At 48.1% G+C, this 15,735-nt stretch overlaps 1 long non-coding RNA gene across 1 annotated transcript; it reads right to left on the reverse strand.

The window, feature by feature from the left end:
• Positions 1 to 3,895: 3,895 nt before the first annotated feature.
• LOC118171787 lies at positions 3,896 to 15,492 on the reverse strand. Its single transcript, XR_004753393.1, has 3 exons — positions 15,371 to 15,492; positions 11,690 to 11,998; positions 3,896 to 4,882 (listed from the first exon to the last, which is right to left on the reverse strand). It is a non-coding gene; the product is annotated as an uncharacterized LOC118171787 (long non-coding RNA).
• Between the last annotated feature and the right edge of the window lie 243 nt (positions 15,493 to 15,735).

Below are 15,735 nucleotides of genomic sequence, written 5' to 3' on the forward strand. Positions count from 1 at the left end.
GCCTCAAGCCCTCAAAGGAACACAGCCCCAGCTGGAAGGACATTCAGACCGTCTGGATGGTTTCAGTCAAAAACCCTAAAGCCTTAACATGACCGTCCCTAATCCTGCAGAAACTCAGGTTTCACAGGATGTAGCTCTTGCACTCACAAATTGCCTGAGGTGATCCAAACCAAGCTGAGCACACAAAGCAGCTCTTAGACTCTTCACAGTTCTGAGGCTTGTGACTGCAGAAAAACCTGCCAAGACAATCCCATATCACAGCTCAGGCAGGGTGGCTGTGCCACCAAAGTAACCTCCAGGAGTCTGGGGGCAAAGACCTGGAGGCTGGGCAGGGCAGAGTTGGGCTTTCTGGACTTGATGGAGCAAGGGCACGAGCCCCTGTGCAGCTGAGCAGCAAGGCTCAAGGAGAGGTAGAGGCTCCCTTCTTGGGAGTTTGTCCCTGCAGGACCCTGACTGGTGACACAGATGAATCGCTGCCCTGGTTTTGGTCCCTCGGGAGACCTGCAGAAACAAGATGCCCCCGGGCACTTCAGCCTGTGGAGCTCAACTGTGCCTTTTGGAAGGCTCAGGCCTGCTGCCATCAGGCAAGGAAATTAAAACAAAGAGACAAACTACAGAGTTATTCCCCAGGATGAGACTTCCTCAGAAAGACCCAAAATGATGCTGTACAACAAGATATCTGCTTAGATAAGACTTTTGCTCAGCTGGTGAAAATACCATGTGTGGGCTTTCAAACATCTGGCATAAGAGCTGGCAGGCACTGAGATGCAGGTGAATGCATGGCAGAAGTTTCCCCTCAGCTGGAAAAAACACGACCTCGTACAGCTCTGACTTAGCCTTAATTACAAGGAGGTGCAGATGCTGCTGGGGCTCAGCACCCCTCTGGCAGCACGCTCACCCCTAGGTGCCGGAGGCACCTGGCCAACTCCTGCTGTGCCCTACCCCACACCCTGGCTGTTTCCATCCCTTGCAGGAGGAGCTGCATGAGCCCACAAAGGCCTGGGGACTTCATTTCCTCCTTCCCAGGAGGTAGGAGGGATAGCTTTCATTCCCCCATCAGAGGCAGCTGGGCTGGATGGAGATGTGGGTCGCTCTGTGAGCTGCAGACTGCCCACACCCTGCCCTTCCAGGTACTAATCACCCCTTCCAAATAAGCCACCTTGCCACCTGTGGGGGGAAAACAAAAAACAAAAACAAAACAAAACAAAAACACACACTTGTAAAAACATCTTGGGCTGCTTTAACAAGGCTATTACAGAGTAGTTTATTTACTTCATTGTGCGCTATTTGGCTTCCCCCTTGCTTTTGGGCTGCACTAGAAATTTTTCTCCCTCTGGATTAAAAAGATTCCTGTTCCCATCCCCTCCTCCCCCCAGTACATGCAGAAAAGCTGCATTTTCTTCCCTGTTATCTGGGCTTTCTATGTGCCATTAGGACTGTTTATCACTTTTAATGGCTGTTCGTTTTTCTCTGCACAACACAGCCGAGGAGCACTGCCCTGTTCTGAGCAGTCCCACAGACCAGCCGAGAGCCCCCTCGGAGAGCTGTGCCCAGGCCATGGCTTACCAATAGCTGCCACACTGCATCTGCTGCTCTGCCTCAGCTCATTTACCCCTTTTGTGTTTTCAGCCCCTTTCCCATGGCACAGTAGCACCCTTTGGCATCTCTGCTAATGTAACTAGGCTAAAAATGCTCCTTTTTTTTTTTTTTTTTTTTTTTTTTTTTTTTTTTTTTTTTCCCCAAACTGATATTACACGAAGCTGGTTTCACGTTTGGAAGCAAAACCTCACATTCATCCCTTTGTACATATGGCTAGTTGTGAGAAAAGGCTGTAAGAGGTGGATGGGGAGGTGTGACAGCAGCCAGAGCTACATCCCCTCCAGCAAGCCTGGCTCCCATGGGGTCTGCAGCAGTGCCCAGCTCCCCACAGTGACTTGCTCTGCCAGGGCTGGCTTAAAGGATAGACCAAGCAGGCGTCTACCCACCCCCAGGAAAAGCTTGTGCTGCTAAAAACCAAGTTTGCTGGAGTAAAATATTTATTCTCAATTTCCTGTTAAATTTGGCAGGAACAATGATTTTTTTTTTCCTGGTAGTATTTTATTAGGAGATTGGGAGTTAATGGGAAAAGCCAGCAAAGCACAACCTGCCTCCTTCCCCTAGTAAACAGGGCAAGTCCAGGGCCACATTTCCCTCTCCTACCTCACACAAGGCCACAGCCCTCAGCTTTACCCTTGGACATCGCTGAGAAACCTCGGATCTGGTGGCTGGAGGCAACGCTTCGCAGCCAGCAGGTTGTTAGCAACAAGCCCCTCAGAAATACCTAGAGGAACAGCATTTAGGGAAATTAACTGCCTCTGGCAAGAGCAACCACAGTGCTAAGGGTCACCACGTAAGCCTGCTTGCCTGGTGCTGCTCCAGCCTTTGCCAAGGCGGCCTTGCAGCCAAGCTTTCAGAGAGCAGCGCAAAAGCAGTCCTGAAACGGCCTCTGGCCTGCAGCAGGCAAAGAGGGTAAAACACAGTTGGGGAAAAACCTAGAGTGAAATACCTTCATGCTGCTTTGCCAGAGCCCGTAACTTATTTCTTTTCTATGCTTTCCTCTAAAGCACCAGAATAAAATTAAACCAGGCATTTGCATCAGTGTCCCGAGCACAGCAATAGGCACTGCAGAGCTCCCTACTCAGGCCTGGTTGTAAACCAAGTGCTTGATATGAAATATTGCAGAGGGATTCATCACAGGGCAATTAGGCTTTAATCCAGCTGCAGATTTATCCACTCGATGATTAAACCTGTCCTGGTTGCTAAAGACCTCCTAATAACAGAGGCACCAGTGCTTTTTTTTCCTTCCTGACTCAGAGCATTTAAATCCCATATCAAGCTATTAACATGAATTGAAGGTTGGTTTATAATATAGGGAAGCACTATAAAGTTATCAGAATTCATTCTCAGTTGGGCAGCACGGATATTGGAGCATTTGCCATGGCACCACCTTGCAGGATAGGTCAAACAAGCACAGGAGCTCTGCACACGCACCAGGACGCAGTTCTCAGAAAAGCTTCTGAGAGCTGCCTTCATCCAAGCACAACTCTTTCCCTATTTTTTTCTCCAGGAGGACAAGATTACTTGCAGTACAAGAGGATGGCGAGCAAGAGGCTCTGTTTCTCCAGAGACACCCATGAACAGCCTGAAGCCAGGTACCACCTGCCACAGATTTATTTCCATTTTCTGTTTGGAGCCTCACGGGAGTCCATCCCTTTTCTGCTTCCCTAAACCTGCTATCTGAGATTTTCTTCTCATCTCCTGCATTTCCTTTTCTTCTTGTTCCTAACGCAGAAGGTCCTGGATTGCAGCCCAAGACAGACAGACAGACTTCCATCCCCAGATGCAGCTCCCTACCCAAGTACCCCATCCATGCAGCAGCAAGCCGAGCTGCTCTCCCGTCAGCTTTTGTGGGCAGTACAGCCGTGCAGCCCACCCATCTCAGGTGAGATCAACCACCCTTAGCGCAGCACACCACGGGCCCTATTTCCCAGCTGCAGTTCCTTCCCTTGGTTTAGAGGTAGCCCTTTGCAGCAGGCAGAGCTGGGGCTGGCAAGGTGTATGCACCCTCGGCTTTTGCAGGCAGACGTGGGGCTGAAAGCGCTCTGTGCTGCTTCCTAGCTGGTCCCTGGAGGTTCCCCAACTCTCTCTGCCCAGGATTGTTCCCCTGGCTGCTGGAAGAGCATTTCTCAGCACCAAGTGAACCCAGAGCACTGCCTGTCTGTAAATAGTCACCACGCAGGAGCTCAGCCTGCATGCACCATGCAAACACCTTTCCTGTGCTAACGGCAAGCTCGTTATGGCCTTCCTGAAGTGATGCCACCTTCATACCACCCCAACTCAGGGGCTGCCAAATACTTGTGCAGAGGGGAGGAAATCCTGCTAACTGGGAGCTTCCCACTCACAGCTGGGGAAAGTGACCAGGGCTTTGCACACAGCAGGTCAGACCTTCGCTGTGCTGTCTCCTGAAATTCCAGCTGGCGTGACCCAGGCCAGCACAACTCCGTTCCCCAGAGCAGCATGCCTCTGTGGGCAGGCTCGCAAGGTCAGGCTGTGCCACCCCTTGCTGGCAGCACTCCTGCCCAGAGCAAGGACCGGGGCTGTCTCTGCCCTGGGGTGCTTGTGGAGTCAGCTCTCATGGACCAGATTTTTTTTTCTTACCTTGAGTGAGTTTGCCCAGAACTGATCATGAATACAATGGAAAATTTCATGCTGTGCAAAACGCTCCTTCCCATTGAGCAAACATGCATGGGTGGAAAGTTTTCAGCCAGTCTAATGCCAGAGCCAGGAAAGCAGGGCTGCACAGGTGCACCTAGAAAAAGAAAACCCTGAAAACCAAGAGAAGAAAACCCTGCCAAGTGCTGTGCCAACGATGCAAGGGAGAGCTATATGGCAAGCCAACAAGCGTGGCAGACAGAGATCACCCCGTAAAAGTCCCATTTACAGTTGTTGCCCAGTATGCAGCCCTAAGAACAGGCCTTGGTCTTTATAACCTGTATGGGCTGATAACATGCCCCCATTTGAAAGGACCCCCCACTTTTCAAGTCCATCCATTTTGTGTATTTAATGGCTTCAAAGACACTTGTACTAATGGGCGAAATCCTACCCGGTGAACAAGATAACCATCGCTGCACACCAAAGCCTGCAGTAAAGTCAATATTGACGGAGCTGCCCTGCTGCATCCTGCTGGCTGGGGCTCCCAGGGGTGCAGCAGGTTCTCCTCTGGCACCCGCTCAGGTGGGGATGGACAGAGATTAAACAGCAGGAGCCGCAGAGCATGTTGTACAGGAACAGGGACAGCACCACGGGCTTTTCTCAGCTCCTCAGACACGAGCAGTCCTGTCAGCTACCAATGCAAAGGGTGATTTGTGAGAGTAAATCACTTTCAGGTCAGTGCATACATTATTTATTTTAATAATCAGATGCAAATGGAAGAGCTGTCCAGTAACTGGTCCCCATGCTACAAAATAATGCATGAGCCATAGGGCATGATGACTCCACTGATGGAATCAGGTTGTAGCTTTGATTTCTCTTTCTGCCTCACACTATTTTTCACTTCTTCCGTTATCCCAAACACTTGTTCATATTTCAAGTGCATTGAGGCTTCCTTTGCAAATCTCCCCGACTGAGAGGCCAGTCTCCAGAGGTGCAGATCCCCCTGGAGCTGGGATCAGCCCCCGCCTGAACACCATGCTTGGCTGTGGCTCACCTCCCGCGCTCACAGCACGGTGCTCAGGCTGTGCTTTCAGCCCGGTCACCCTGCAGCACACAGAAATGCTGCCCCTCGTTCAGATGTGAAAGCACTGGAGGCAGGAGGGCTGGGGTCAGGCCCAGCTCTCTCAGCAGCACGTTGTGCAGTGTGGGGGTCTCGTGCACGGTTGAAAAGGAAAGGCAATGTCAAGTGGTTTAAGCGACGGATCACACCACAAATAGCAAACTTCGAAAAAAAAAAAAAAAAAAAAGGCAGCTGTTACAAATAGTGTATAAGCAGCTTCTGTGCTGGAACGGCACTAGAGCAGTCCTGAATGATAAATGTTGAAAGGAAAAGTCAGTTCAAAGAGAAGCACTGATCCTCCCACAGGAAAAAAAAAAAAAAAAAAAAACCCTTGGGGGAGAGAAATGGAGATAAAGATCAGAAACAATTAAAGAGCAATCGTTATTGAACACACTACCCCTGTGATTAGGGCTCCTGATCTGGCTTATCAGGACTGGGATGGGTGCAGTGAATACTGCATAGCCAGAAGCACCCAAATTGTCGATGAGTTGCAAAGGGCTCTGTCAAAACGCAGCTTGTCTACAAATGGAAATCCAAGTGTCATCAGCATCTCTGGCTGCTCCAAACAGGAAAGCTTTAGTGTGAATTTCATGGTAAACATCTATCTCTATCATTTAGTTCTGCTCTTCAGAATGAAGACATGAGTTTGTTCAGCCAGAGCCTTTTCCCAGTACACCGTGGAGAACAGGATTTGTGATGAGATCTGTTTGCAGGCTGGACTCAATGGTTAACCAGTCAGATTAATAAATGCCAGAAGGAGGAAATAACAGGCAAGTTAAACAGAGAAGAAAAGGGTCTCTCCACATTGCCAGATAGCAAAGGTTTACAAAAATTCTCTGCCTTTTGGATAATTCACCCCAGCTCTTATTTAGTGTTATTTTAAAAGACCCAATGGCAGCATCTTTCCAGTACAAAGGTGTCGGGGTTTTCCATGCTGGCATTCTCAGAAGATCCACACCATTTCCTTCTCTCTCACCTCTTTCTGATGAAAATGAAAGATGGGCCAGAAGCCAGCTGGAAGTAGCTCTTCCTTCAGCAGTATTATCTGATGAAGGATGGTTGATTATACAACAATTTATTTTATGGGAAAGTATTACAATTTTATCTATTTATTGTTGATTATTTCAGTCATTCTATTATTTCATGGTGTCTCAGGGGAAATACCTGCCATTTTTACAGCTGGTGCAGAACAGAGGGACTCCAGCACTTGACTGGGTGTCTACGGGACTGGAGAGCTGTTTCCTGCAGAAAGGAGGGGAGATTCTAGGTACAACCAAGAAATCCAGTGGAACAGCCAGTGGATGGAGATTTGGGGAAACTTTTTGCTCCTGTAATTCAAACTAACCTGTCTGCTTTCCTTATGTGAAAAGGTATTTGAGTATTTAGATGATAAAACCTCTGTTCCTCATGTCTGAAAACAGAGCTGAAAATAGTTGCACAGGGCATGTCTAAACAGCAGCCGACTACATGACTTTGTGGTGATGCAGGGACACTCGTGATGGTGTCAAACTTTCTATCTCGGATATCATCAGGGCAGCAGATGAAGGTCCTCCTGGGTCACCTGTCCCTGTAATGACCCTGTATTTTGGAAGCACCCTGCTGTGCTCTGTGCTGCAGGAACAAGACCACTAACAGAAGCTCCTAATTTCAAGCAATCCAGCGTATTCATGCACACTGCCATCACAGCACAGCCTACAATACAGGGAATAAGGACTTAATGTCACTGTTAATCAGGTTATGCAGGTAACTAGAGACTTGGTCCTTATACATATACCATCTTTCATATTTGTTGCAAGGCTCTCTCTGTATAAAAAGATGGAAAATATGAGATTACCATGAAACTTGCTTCCTGGTGAATTTAGGCTAGAGGAAATGTAAAAATACACCCCACAAAATGAAAAAAAATCAGCTTCTTTCTAAAGACGGTTCTCCCTATATTGCCTGCTTCTGAGTATTTGAGTGTCTTCTCCCAGGCCAAGCTAACAGCTGGCCATTAAGACTTGTTGCTGACTCTACCCACCAAGACACTGAAACTGATGAACCAAAGTAAAGCCAGTGGGAAGTAACTCTGGGACTCTGTGGACTATTTCTGCTACACAAAAGCCTACTGCTCCTGCTCTGTCCTTAGCACAAACGCAGCATGCCCCATCCCTGCATCCAGCAGCTGCCACGTGCTCTCCCCACATGGAGGATGAGTGCCTGCGCCCGGCAGGCTTGGGGCGACACGGTCCTGGCTGGGGCAGGTTCAATAAGGCTCTTGTCTTACTGGGGCTTGTGCTCAGTTGTGGCCCTGAGCAATGGAGCCCTCTGCCTATCCTGACACGAACCTGGCTCTGCACTGAGGAGAACAAAAAGGATGATAAGGCATAGGAAATTCATCCAGCTGTATGAGCAGAAAGGACGTGGGGATTACACTGAGCTCATTCAGCTCAAAGCTGCTAGAAAGGAACGGGTAGAAACTGTTTAACAACTGCAGTTTACTGAGGCCCCAAATATAACAATAAACTAGACAACAAGGGCAAAAATGGAAAAGTCAGGTGTTCTATTTTGCACTTTCAGGTGGTGCAGCACATGGAGAGACCAAGCTGGTTATTTAATGAAGAGATGAAGCTGGCTTTTAATGCTGCTGAAAAAGTGACTGTTCTGCGAGTATGAAAGCTGCTGAATAATACGTTCAGTGATTTTTTTTCTCTTTTCCTCCCCAGGTATGTGAAAACCTTTCATTTATTTTAGTGTATCTATTTGAAATATTTCTGTAGTCTGACTGAGCCATGGTTTGGAAGCAGTTTTTTTAAGTTTAATGCAAGCCCTTGATATTAAAAATTGGAGCAGCCTGGTTATTTTGGACGGTACACATAAGTCAGGTATCATGATTTCTTTGGCCAAATGAATGCAAATCTTGGAAACACTTCAGATAGTCCTTTTTATAGGCTTCAAACTCACTTTAGGTAAACATTTGCTAATGACTTCAAACTGAACATGCCAGTAAGCTCATTTACTAAAAACTGCAGCAGAAAGAGAATACAAAAGGATTGCAAGTACTGCAGGCAGCTGAAATGCAGACCTGAGCAGACTGTGACACTGTGCTTTCTTCAGATCTCTGCACAAAAATTCAAGCATGTCCTTTCAACAGGACTTGTCATTCCCTTAGCCTGTCACTGCCACAACGTGCTGAAATCTGCAGCATGCCTCAGTCACACAGCTCTGAGCACTGTACAGCTCTATCATCACATGCCCCAGGAAGGAAGTCCTGCATCAGAGAGTGCTCGTGAACTCAAATTTCCTTTCAAACAAATGAATCCAAAGTAATTGTTGCTCTTACCAAAGTACTGACCTTGCTGTTGGTTACAATGCCTGGTAATGCCCCAGGTAATGCCTGGGGAGGATGAACTCCAGTCCTGCAGCAAGGCCTGGATGTCGCCTTGCAGGCTGCTGTCCTGCGACTCTTCCATGCCATCCACAGATTTTGTTGAATGCAGCTGCAGGCACCATGCCTGCCTCTCATTTCAATGCACAGCACCCACATAGCTGCTATAACCCACAGCCCGCACTCCTGTTTCTGAAGAGAAGCTATGAAATGAACCATGAGCCAGCATTGCAGAGACATTGATACAGTGAGTGCACGTTTTACTGTTTCAGCCTAAAAATACTTGTGTCAAAGTCCCTTTGAGGTTCTTTTCCACAAGCACTGTTTGCTCCTCATTGCCTGGCTGCAAGGAGAGGTGGGGAAGCTCATGCAAACACATGCTTCCAGGCTCCTACAGTGCTGGGGCTCTTTCCATAACCACTAAAAAAAACACAGACTGTCGATAGGAACTTTCCAACAACAAGAAAAAAAGCAATAGCAATGAAAAGTCACAAGATCTCTGGAGTAAAAAGGCCTGCTCTCCTCAGAGGCTCTGTCCTAAAACGGCCATGCTCTCTGCACCCCCATGACCAATGTCCAACAAGCTCCCTTCCTTAGACACCTACTTTTTTTTCAGTCTATCTGTGAAAATATGAAGTCTTTTTTTGTGACACGGTGGAAACGAAAGCACACAGAGCCTGATATTCAAAAGTTAAGATATATTGGCTTAATCCTGTCAGAACTTTAATGTAGATTATATAGGGACAGGCAATGACCAGAGGGAGGGAGAGAGGTGTAAATAATCCAGAGGAGTGTGGACTTGTTGGCAGGGTGGATTTATGCCCTGTCTTAATAAAGTGCCCTTTCATCTCTGGAACCTGGGCTCAGAAGCCAGTCTAGACAGGAATTAATGGGGCTCCTTCTCCGCTTACAGTTCTGAAGGTTTCCCAACACCCAGCATTCTCATATACAGTGAGGAAGTGCAGATTTACGGGATACACTGCGAGCTCAGTCACCCATAGATACTACTTTTTGCAGTGAGCTTTTAAATGCAAACTCTGACCATTCATCCAAAAGCATCTGTTGCTAGGCCAGGAGAGAAATTAAATTCACTTACTACAGCCTCTCTATGTGATTACTGTCCTAAGATGAAGCCTGTCAGTTGGGAAGCCTGTTACAAGGAGACAGACTCGAGGTTGCCAGGAAAACGGTGGTGTGCACTGCTTTGGACCAGGACTTGATTCTGCCTGGAGATCACACTTAGGACAATTACTTACTCAAGGCAATACAGCACTAGGGCCTGCAGACACAGAATTGCAGAGTCTCCTGTGGTGAAGGAAAATTGCTAACTTTTCTGCTTGCAGTGAACCTTCCCTTCTCTTTTCTTGTTCCCTTTCTAGGGGTCTGAAAGTATAGGTGAGGATGTTGCACCCAAAAGCCTTTCTCAGTGAGGGAGCTGGGATGTCACTGGAGTGTGCTGTCAAGAGAAGCAAGGAAAGCTATGAGCAAAAATGTGTACATCCAATGTGATTTACAGTATTTAAAGCAAAATACTTTGAAAAAAGTTTTGTTAGGGATTGCCATTTTTTGAACCGTTCAATAGCAATTCCTAGGAATAGCCAGAAACATCTCATTTCCAACCATGCACAAGGACCCCCAGATACAGAGACATTCAGCTCCTAATTTTACATGTTTAATTTTTAGCAAGGGGAGACATGGAGCAGTGGGACTCACTGTGGGCTATTAGGAAGCCCCTTTATGATGCAAAACTTGCATCTTGTCTAAGTACAACGACTCCAGCAAGTAAAGACAGAGCCCATTAAAGAAAAAGGAGTCAGAGAACAATGCGGTCTCTAAAGGCACAGTAAGAGGTAAGAGTCCACAGAATTTGATGATGATGGACAGTGTGACAGATTCTCTTCCCAGTGTATTTCTTCTATAGACGTTTGTACTGTACAGATGGAGGTGGCCAAAGAACTTGCTTCTGGGAACTTGAAGTTTTACCCCAGTAGCTCCCTGCTAGGCACAAAGGCCAGCCCTAGGACTATGCAACTGGTAGACACTTCAAGCAGGATATAGCAGAGTCACAGACTATATAAGCAGTTGTCTGCACGATGTTTAATTCTGTCTATAAAGCCTAGAACTCAGACTGAAAACTTTGACTTGTCCTAGTGATGTGTGTCCTGTGCTGCCCAGCATCTTCTCCAGAACAGGAGGAGCCCTCTCCTTCCTTCTCCTTTTCCTTCTGGAGTCAGTTTTATACAAAAGCTCACGGCACTGCTCCATGAAGCTCCCATGCCTAGGGAGGGAAGGGTGGCAGAAGCTTTGTGTTTGATAAGAGATGGCTGTGGGAACATGAATGATATCCACAGCTGCATCAGTTAGATAGCAACTGCTCTCTTTGCCCTAGCCCAAGAATCCTGGGCCTGCCTCACAAAGCAGGGACTGCTACCAGAGCTCCAGGTCAAAATGCAGCCTAGCTCCCGGCCTGGTAAAGAGTAACGTTTCCTCACCACACAAAGGTCAGCAGCGAGATCTTGGGAGAGGAAGGACCCTGACTCAGCTAGCTCACTTCAGGAGCATACGCTGCACAAAGACTGCTTTTTGCCACCTGCTGAGGTGTGCTGTCTATCAGCAGGAAATGTTAAAAGGGGTTAGAAACAAGGAAGGGTGTGGAAGAAGATCAAGGGCTTCTTTGTCATGCAGAGTTTTGTGCATTAGTAGACTTCATTAGTGCAGACTAAGAATAAAGAGCAGTAATAAAGCACATTAGACCAACTTTGCTCCTCTGGAACCATGGAAAACTCGTCTATGGCAGGGTGCAGCCGTAAGCTTGCTTAGCTCAGATCTCAGTCTGCAGCCAGAGCACCACATTTGTCTGGTAGGAGGTTCAAAACAAATGAAGCCTTTCTGCTGTAAGCGATACTAACAGTATAACTCTTCTCCCAGCTTGTCTCTCCCAAGCAGCTTGCCTATGCCAGCTATAGCACAAAGGTATGCAGCCAGTAACGCACGTGCAGGGTGAATCTTACCTCTTATTGTTTCAGTCAAAAACCTTTGCTGTGCCTCACTCCACCAGGTCCCACTCCACAGACAATTTAGAAGCTAGTGTGGGGTCTTCTCAGATCATATCATGGATGCTCCAGTGTGTCTGGGGCTCTGTGCTGGATGGCTCTTGGTTCTCAGCTTCATCTTTCCCAGAGGTAGGTGCTGTGATGTGCAAAAAGCAGAGCCAGGGAGGCAATGAAGGTCTGCAGCAGAGTGAAAATCTCCCATCACACATGTTCTCCTGACAGCTTCTCTCCTTTGTGCTCATGTGATGATTTAAAACTTCCCACTAGCTGTAAGGAAAGGAAGACACAGAGAAGAGGATGGGAGATGGATGGCACGTCATGTAGTGGGACAGCCAGAAAAGCCCCAGGGCCTGATGTGGCCCAGCACCCCATGGGTGGCACAGAAGAGCACGCTGTGTGCAACTGATGAGGGTCTTGCTGTTACCCCCCAACACACCACTGCTCCACAGCTCCTTTCATTCACGCAAGAAGACCTGATGCTATCTCAGGGATGTGTTAGTACAAGACCAGCCTACAAGGTCTCTATTTACAGACCTTGAGGCACCTGCAGCTTTTCTCTTCTGGGTGACTGAAGGTGTCAGGGACAAGACCAGGGCCTCTTTTTTTTCTTTTTTTTTTTTTCTTTTTTTTTTTTTTTTTCACACCCCCGTCTCTGCTGTTTTTGAGCCCAGGTGCCTGCCATTAGCACATGCACAGAGGGCAGCCTTTCCTGTCGCTGCTGGGAAGCTGTCACCTGGCATCCAGCACCGCTGACACGTGCTGTCCCCATCTGCCCCACTCCCTGCGGCTCTGCCACCCACTCAGCGCAGGGCTGAGCCTTGTGCTGAGCAGGGGAAGGAGGGGCTGGGCTTTTTGAGGAGCAATTTGGGCTTACGCCCCCCCAGAGCGCATGGGCAATTTGCACAACTGAGCAAGATGCTGCCTATTGTGGAGCAAATGGAGCTGGCCTGAGCTCTTCCTCCCACCTGCACTGTCCCCTGCCAGAGCCTTGCAGATGCTAATCAGCTCCCGAGGAGGCTGCTTCTGCACCGGGGATGTGCTGCAGTGAACCTCCCTGGCGGCCCCAGCTCCAACAAGCATCCATCAAGGAAGACGTGGGGCTGTGTGTCCCCAGTGGCTGGGAATTTTTGGAGCCAGTTCCTGTGGTGGACCCAGTTCTGCTAGGCTGTTGGTGTACATGTAAGGTGGACGGGGGAAGATATGGAGTGGGAGAATGTGAAGACACCTAAAAAGTGTGAAAAATGTGGGGCTGGATGGGATAACGCTGCACCTTAATGAGACAATCCTGGCCTGTGCCGTGGGAGCAGAGGAGGGCAAACCTTGCGCAGCAGAGGAGCCTGCTTTTCTCTGGGTTGGCCATGAGCAGAAGTCTTCAACCCAAGGGAAATCCTGCAAAATCCATGATGTTCTGTGAGCTCTGAACACTAACAGCCCTTTACCTTATCAGAGCTAGGTAAAGGGAGCCAGGAACAGAGGAGTCCCACATGCAGCTTCTTTACAACCCCTTAACAGCCCTGGCACTTAAGCTCTGCAGCTAACTGCCCCCTGCCTTTGAGGACAGTCACCACCAATTCCCACTTTCACTTCAGTGAAAGGTGTCAGAGTGTGCCAGGGAGGGGTGTGTGCTCCCTGGGGGTGTCCTTCAGGCATCGTGGGGTGCCGTGCCCATGCTGGCATGCTGCCCTGAGCACAGCATGATGATGAGGCAGGATCCCAGTCCCAGGGAAGGGAGTGCTGGGTTATCTGGGGAAACAGAGCTAGCACCAATGTTTGAAAAAGGAGCGGCAGATCCGCAGCACGTGGGCAGCCGTAGGGCCTCCGCAGAGGGAGCTGCCTTCAGTCAGCTGCGATCGAACCTTTGGTCCCAAAGGAGCAACTATTTCAGGAGCGTGAACTGATGTGAGTTAAAAATTACTGTTAATTACTGACCCCTGTAAAGCCAAAAGTGCTGCGTAACGGAGGAGGTGCATGCACGAAACAAAAGCCTACAATTCAATCCCAACAGCGATTAAATTGGCGGAGACTACGTCCTGTAACACGGCATTACGGAAGACAAGGCAAACAAGATTAACCCGCATTGACAAGGTATTTATCCACAGCTAAGAAGAGACCCGCGCCGCAGCACCTCTGTCCCACAAGTTTACACCAGCCCACAAGAGTCTAATCCCTCATGGCCTGTCAAGCTATTAGGCAAATCTCTGGCCCTCATTTGCCTAATCCAATAGGCCCCAGCTTCATAAGAAAGACCTCCTGGGGGGCCTTAACAACGATGTTTGTTAGGTCTCATATAAGTAAACAAAGCTCTGAAAGCCAAACAGCTTCCTCTTCCATCTGGGATCCCAAGACCTTCTTAACCTGGAGATAAAACCAACCATGCTCAAGAGAGGAAGATGCGTTTGTAACAGGTTGAGCTCTGCCTCCCCACTAAGCAGCACCAGAAGGATTTTACCAGCAGTAGCTCTGCGCTTAACACCTGGTGCAGAGGTGCCAGGTGCCGGATTTCATCCCCGAGCCCTCTTATCATCAGGGACTTATTGCAAAGCTGATGGAATCACAGCACTCATTGCCTTCTCTTCTAGCTTCAGTGGAAGAATAAGCAGCATTAAAGCATTCCTTCAAGACCAAGACACTTTGCCTGCCTTTGCTAGCATTGCTTGGCAACCAAACACTTTTTTAGGCTTTTACACCCAAATCTACAAATGCTGTCTTAGAAGCCCTCTAAATATTTTTCTGAATCTGGCCACTGGCAGTGCTACCTCTAACATTAAACAGAGTGCATGTATTTTTCTGCTCCTCGGATTTTAGGGCACTACTGCCTCTGCTCTAGGGATATGGGCCTCCCTGGTGCTTTAGCTAAGGATCCAAACTGTCTCAAGGCTCTCTCTGGGTTGAGGACTACTCTTATCTCTGTCACATCGTTAACAATGCCCTTGACGACGAGGTTTGCTCCACAGACAGGCAGCCCTACAGGGAGGGTTCAGGCAGATGAATAGTCACTCAAGGCTTGGCTGCCTACCAGTCTTTGCCAGGCCTCTGTGGATTTGGAAACTAAGCTGAAAATATCACAGAAAAAAAAGTTTCCCAAAGGGCTTTCCTGTACAGCTTGAGTAAGGCAAGCACTCATCACGATTTCTTCAACAAGCAGCATCTTAAGATGCAGGACGGACCTTTACTATACAGTTAGTACTATCCCTCTCCACGCAACTAACTTGGTGTTGTATGGCCAACGGAGGTGTGAGCATCTTTCCAATGCTGTGCATGGGCTGGCTAATCCATAGGGACATAGAACAGTGGCAGTCAAAGCCTGGCTGCTCTGGGAGGTAGGCTGGCTGGGTCCTCAGCTCATTTCTCAGTGCCCATCAGCTCTCTGGGCACTGACATGGGCATGTACAGCACATGGAAAGCAAAAATGTTCATTGCTTCCATCATATGCATGGTAATTTCAAGGGAAAGAGAGAGGTTGAAAATGAACATTTTAGCTTTAAAATGTAAAAAGTCTTCAAGATGGTTTTTGGCTATCTGGTCCCCCAAACTCTGCCCCCTGCCCAAGCTGCAGACACGTAGGTATGAAAAGTTGCATGTTTTCTAGCAGTCCAGAGCGGAGTTCCCTTGGAGACCAGTGGTGAGAGGGGACCTTACCCAGCACTGTAAATCCTTCACATGCACCAGTTGAGCTGCTGTTCAGGTTAGGGCTCATTTAGATGCAAAGCAGTTTATCCATCAGCAAGGATCTCTAATGATGCAAATCAGTCGTGTGTCATATAGCAAAGACAGACAAGGGAGCTGTTACTTGCTTGAATCCAGCACATTTTAGCAAAAGTGCCATTTGATAAAAGAAAAAGGATTTTTACTGTTTAGTATAGCCCACCACCCTCAGTCACTCTGCAGCTGAGATCACAGCTAAATTGCTTATCTTTACATTTCCATACAAATCAGATTATCCATGAACAGCTAATTGTTTCATAAGTGTCACTTGGAAGCTATCCATTTCCAGCACAAGTAAA

This window comes from Oxyura jamaicensis, chromosome 9, assembly GCF_011077185.1.
Source record: "Oxyura jamaicensis isolate SHBP4307 breed ruddy duck chromosome 9, BPBGC_Ojam_1.0, whole genome shotgun sequence".
Lineage (NCBI taxonomy): Eukaryota > Metazoa > Chordata > Aves > Anseriformes > Anatidae > Oxyura > Oxyura jamaicensis.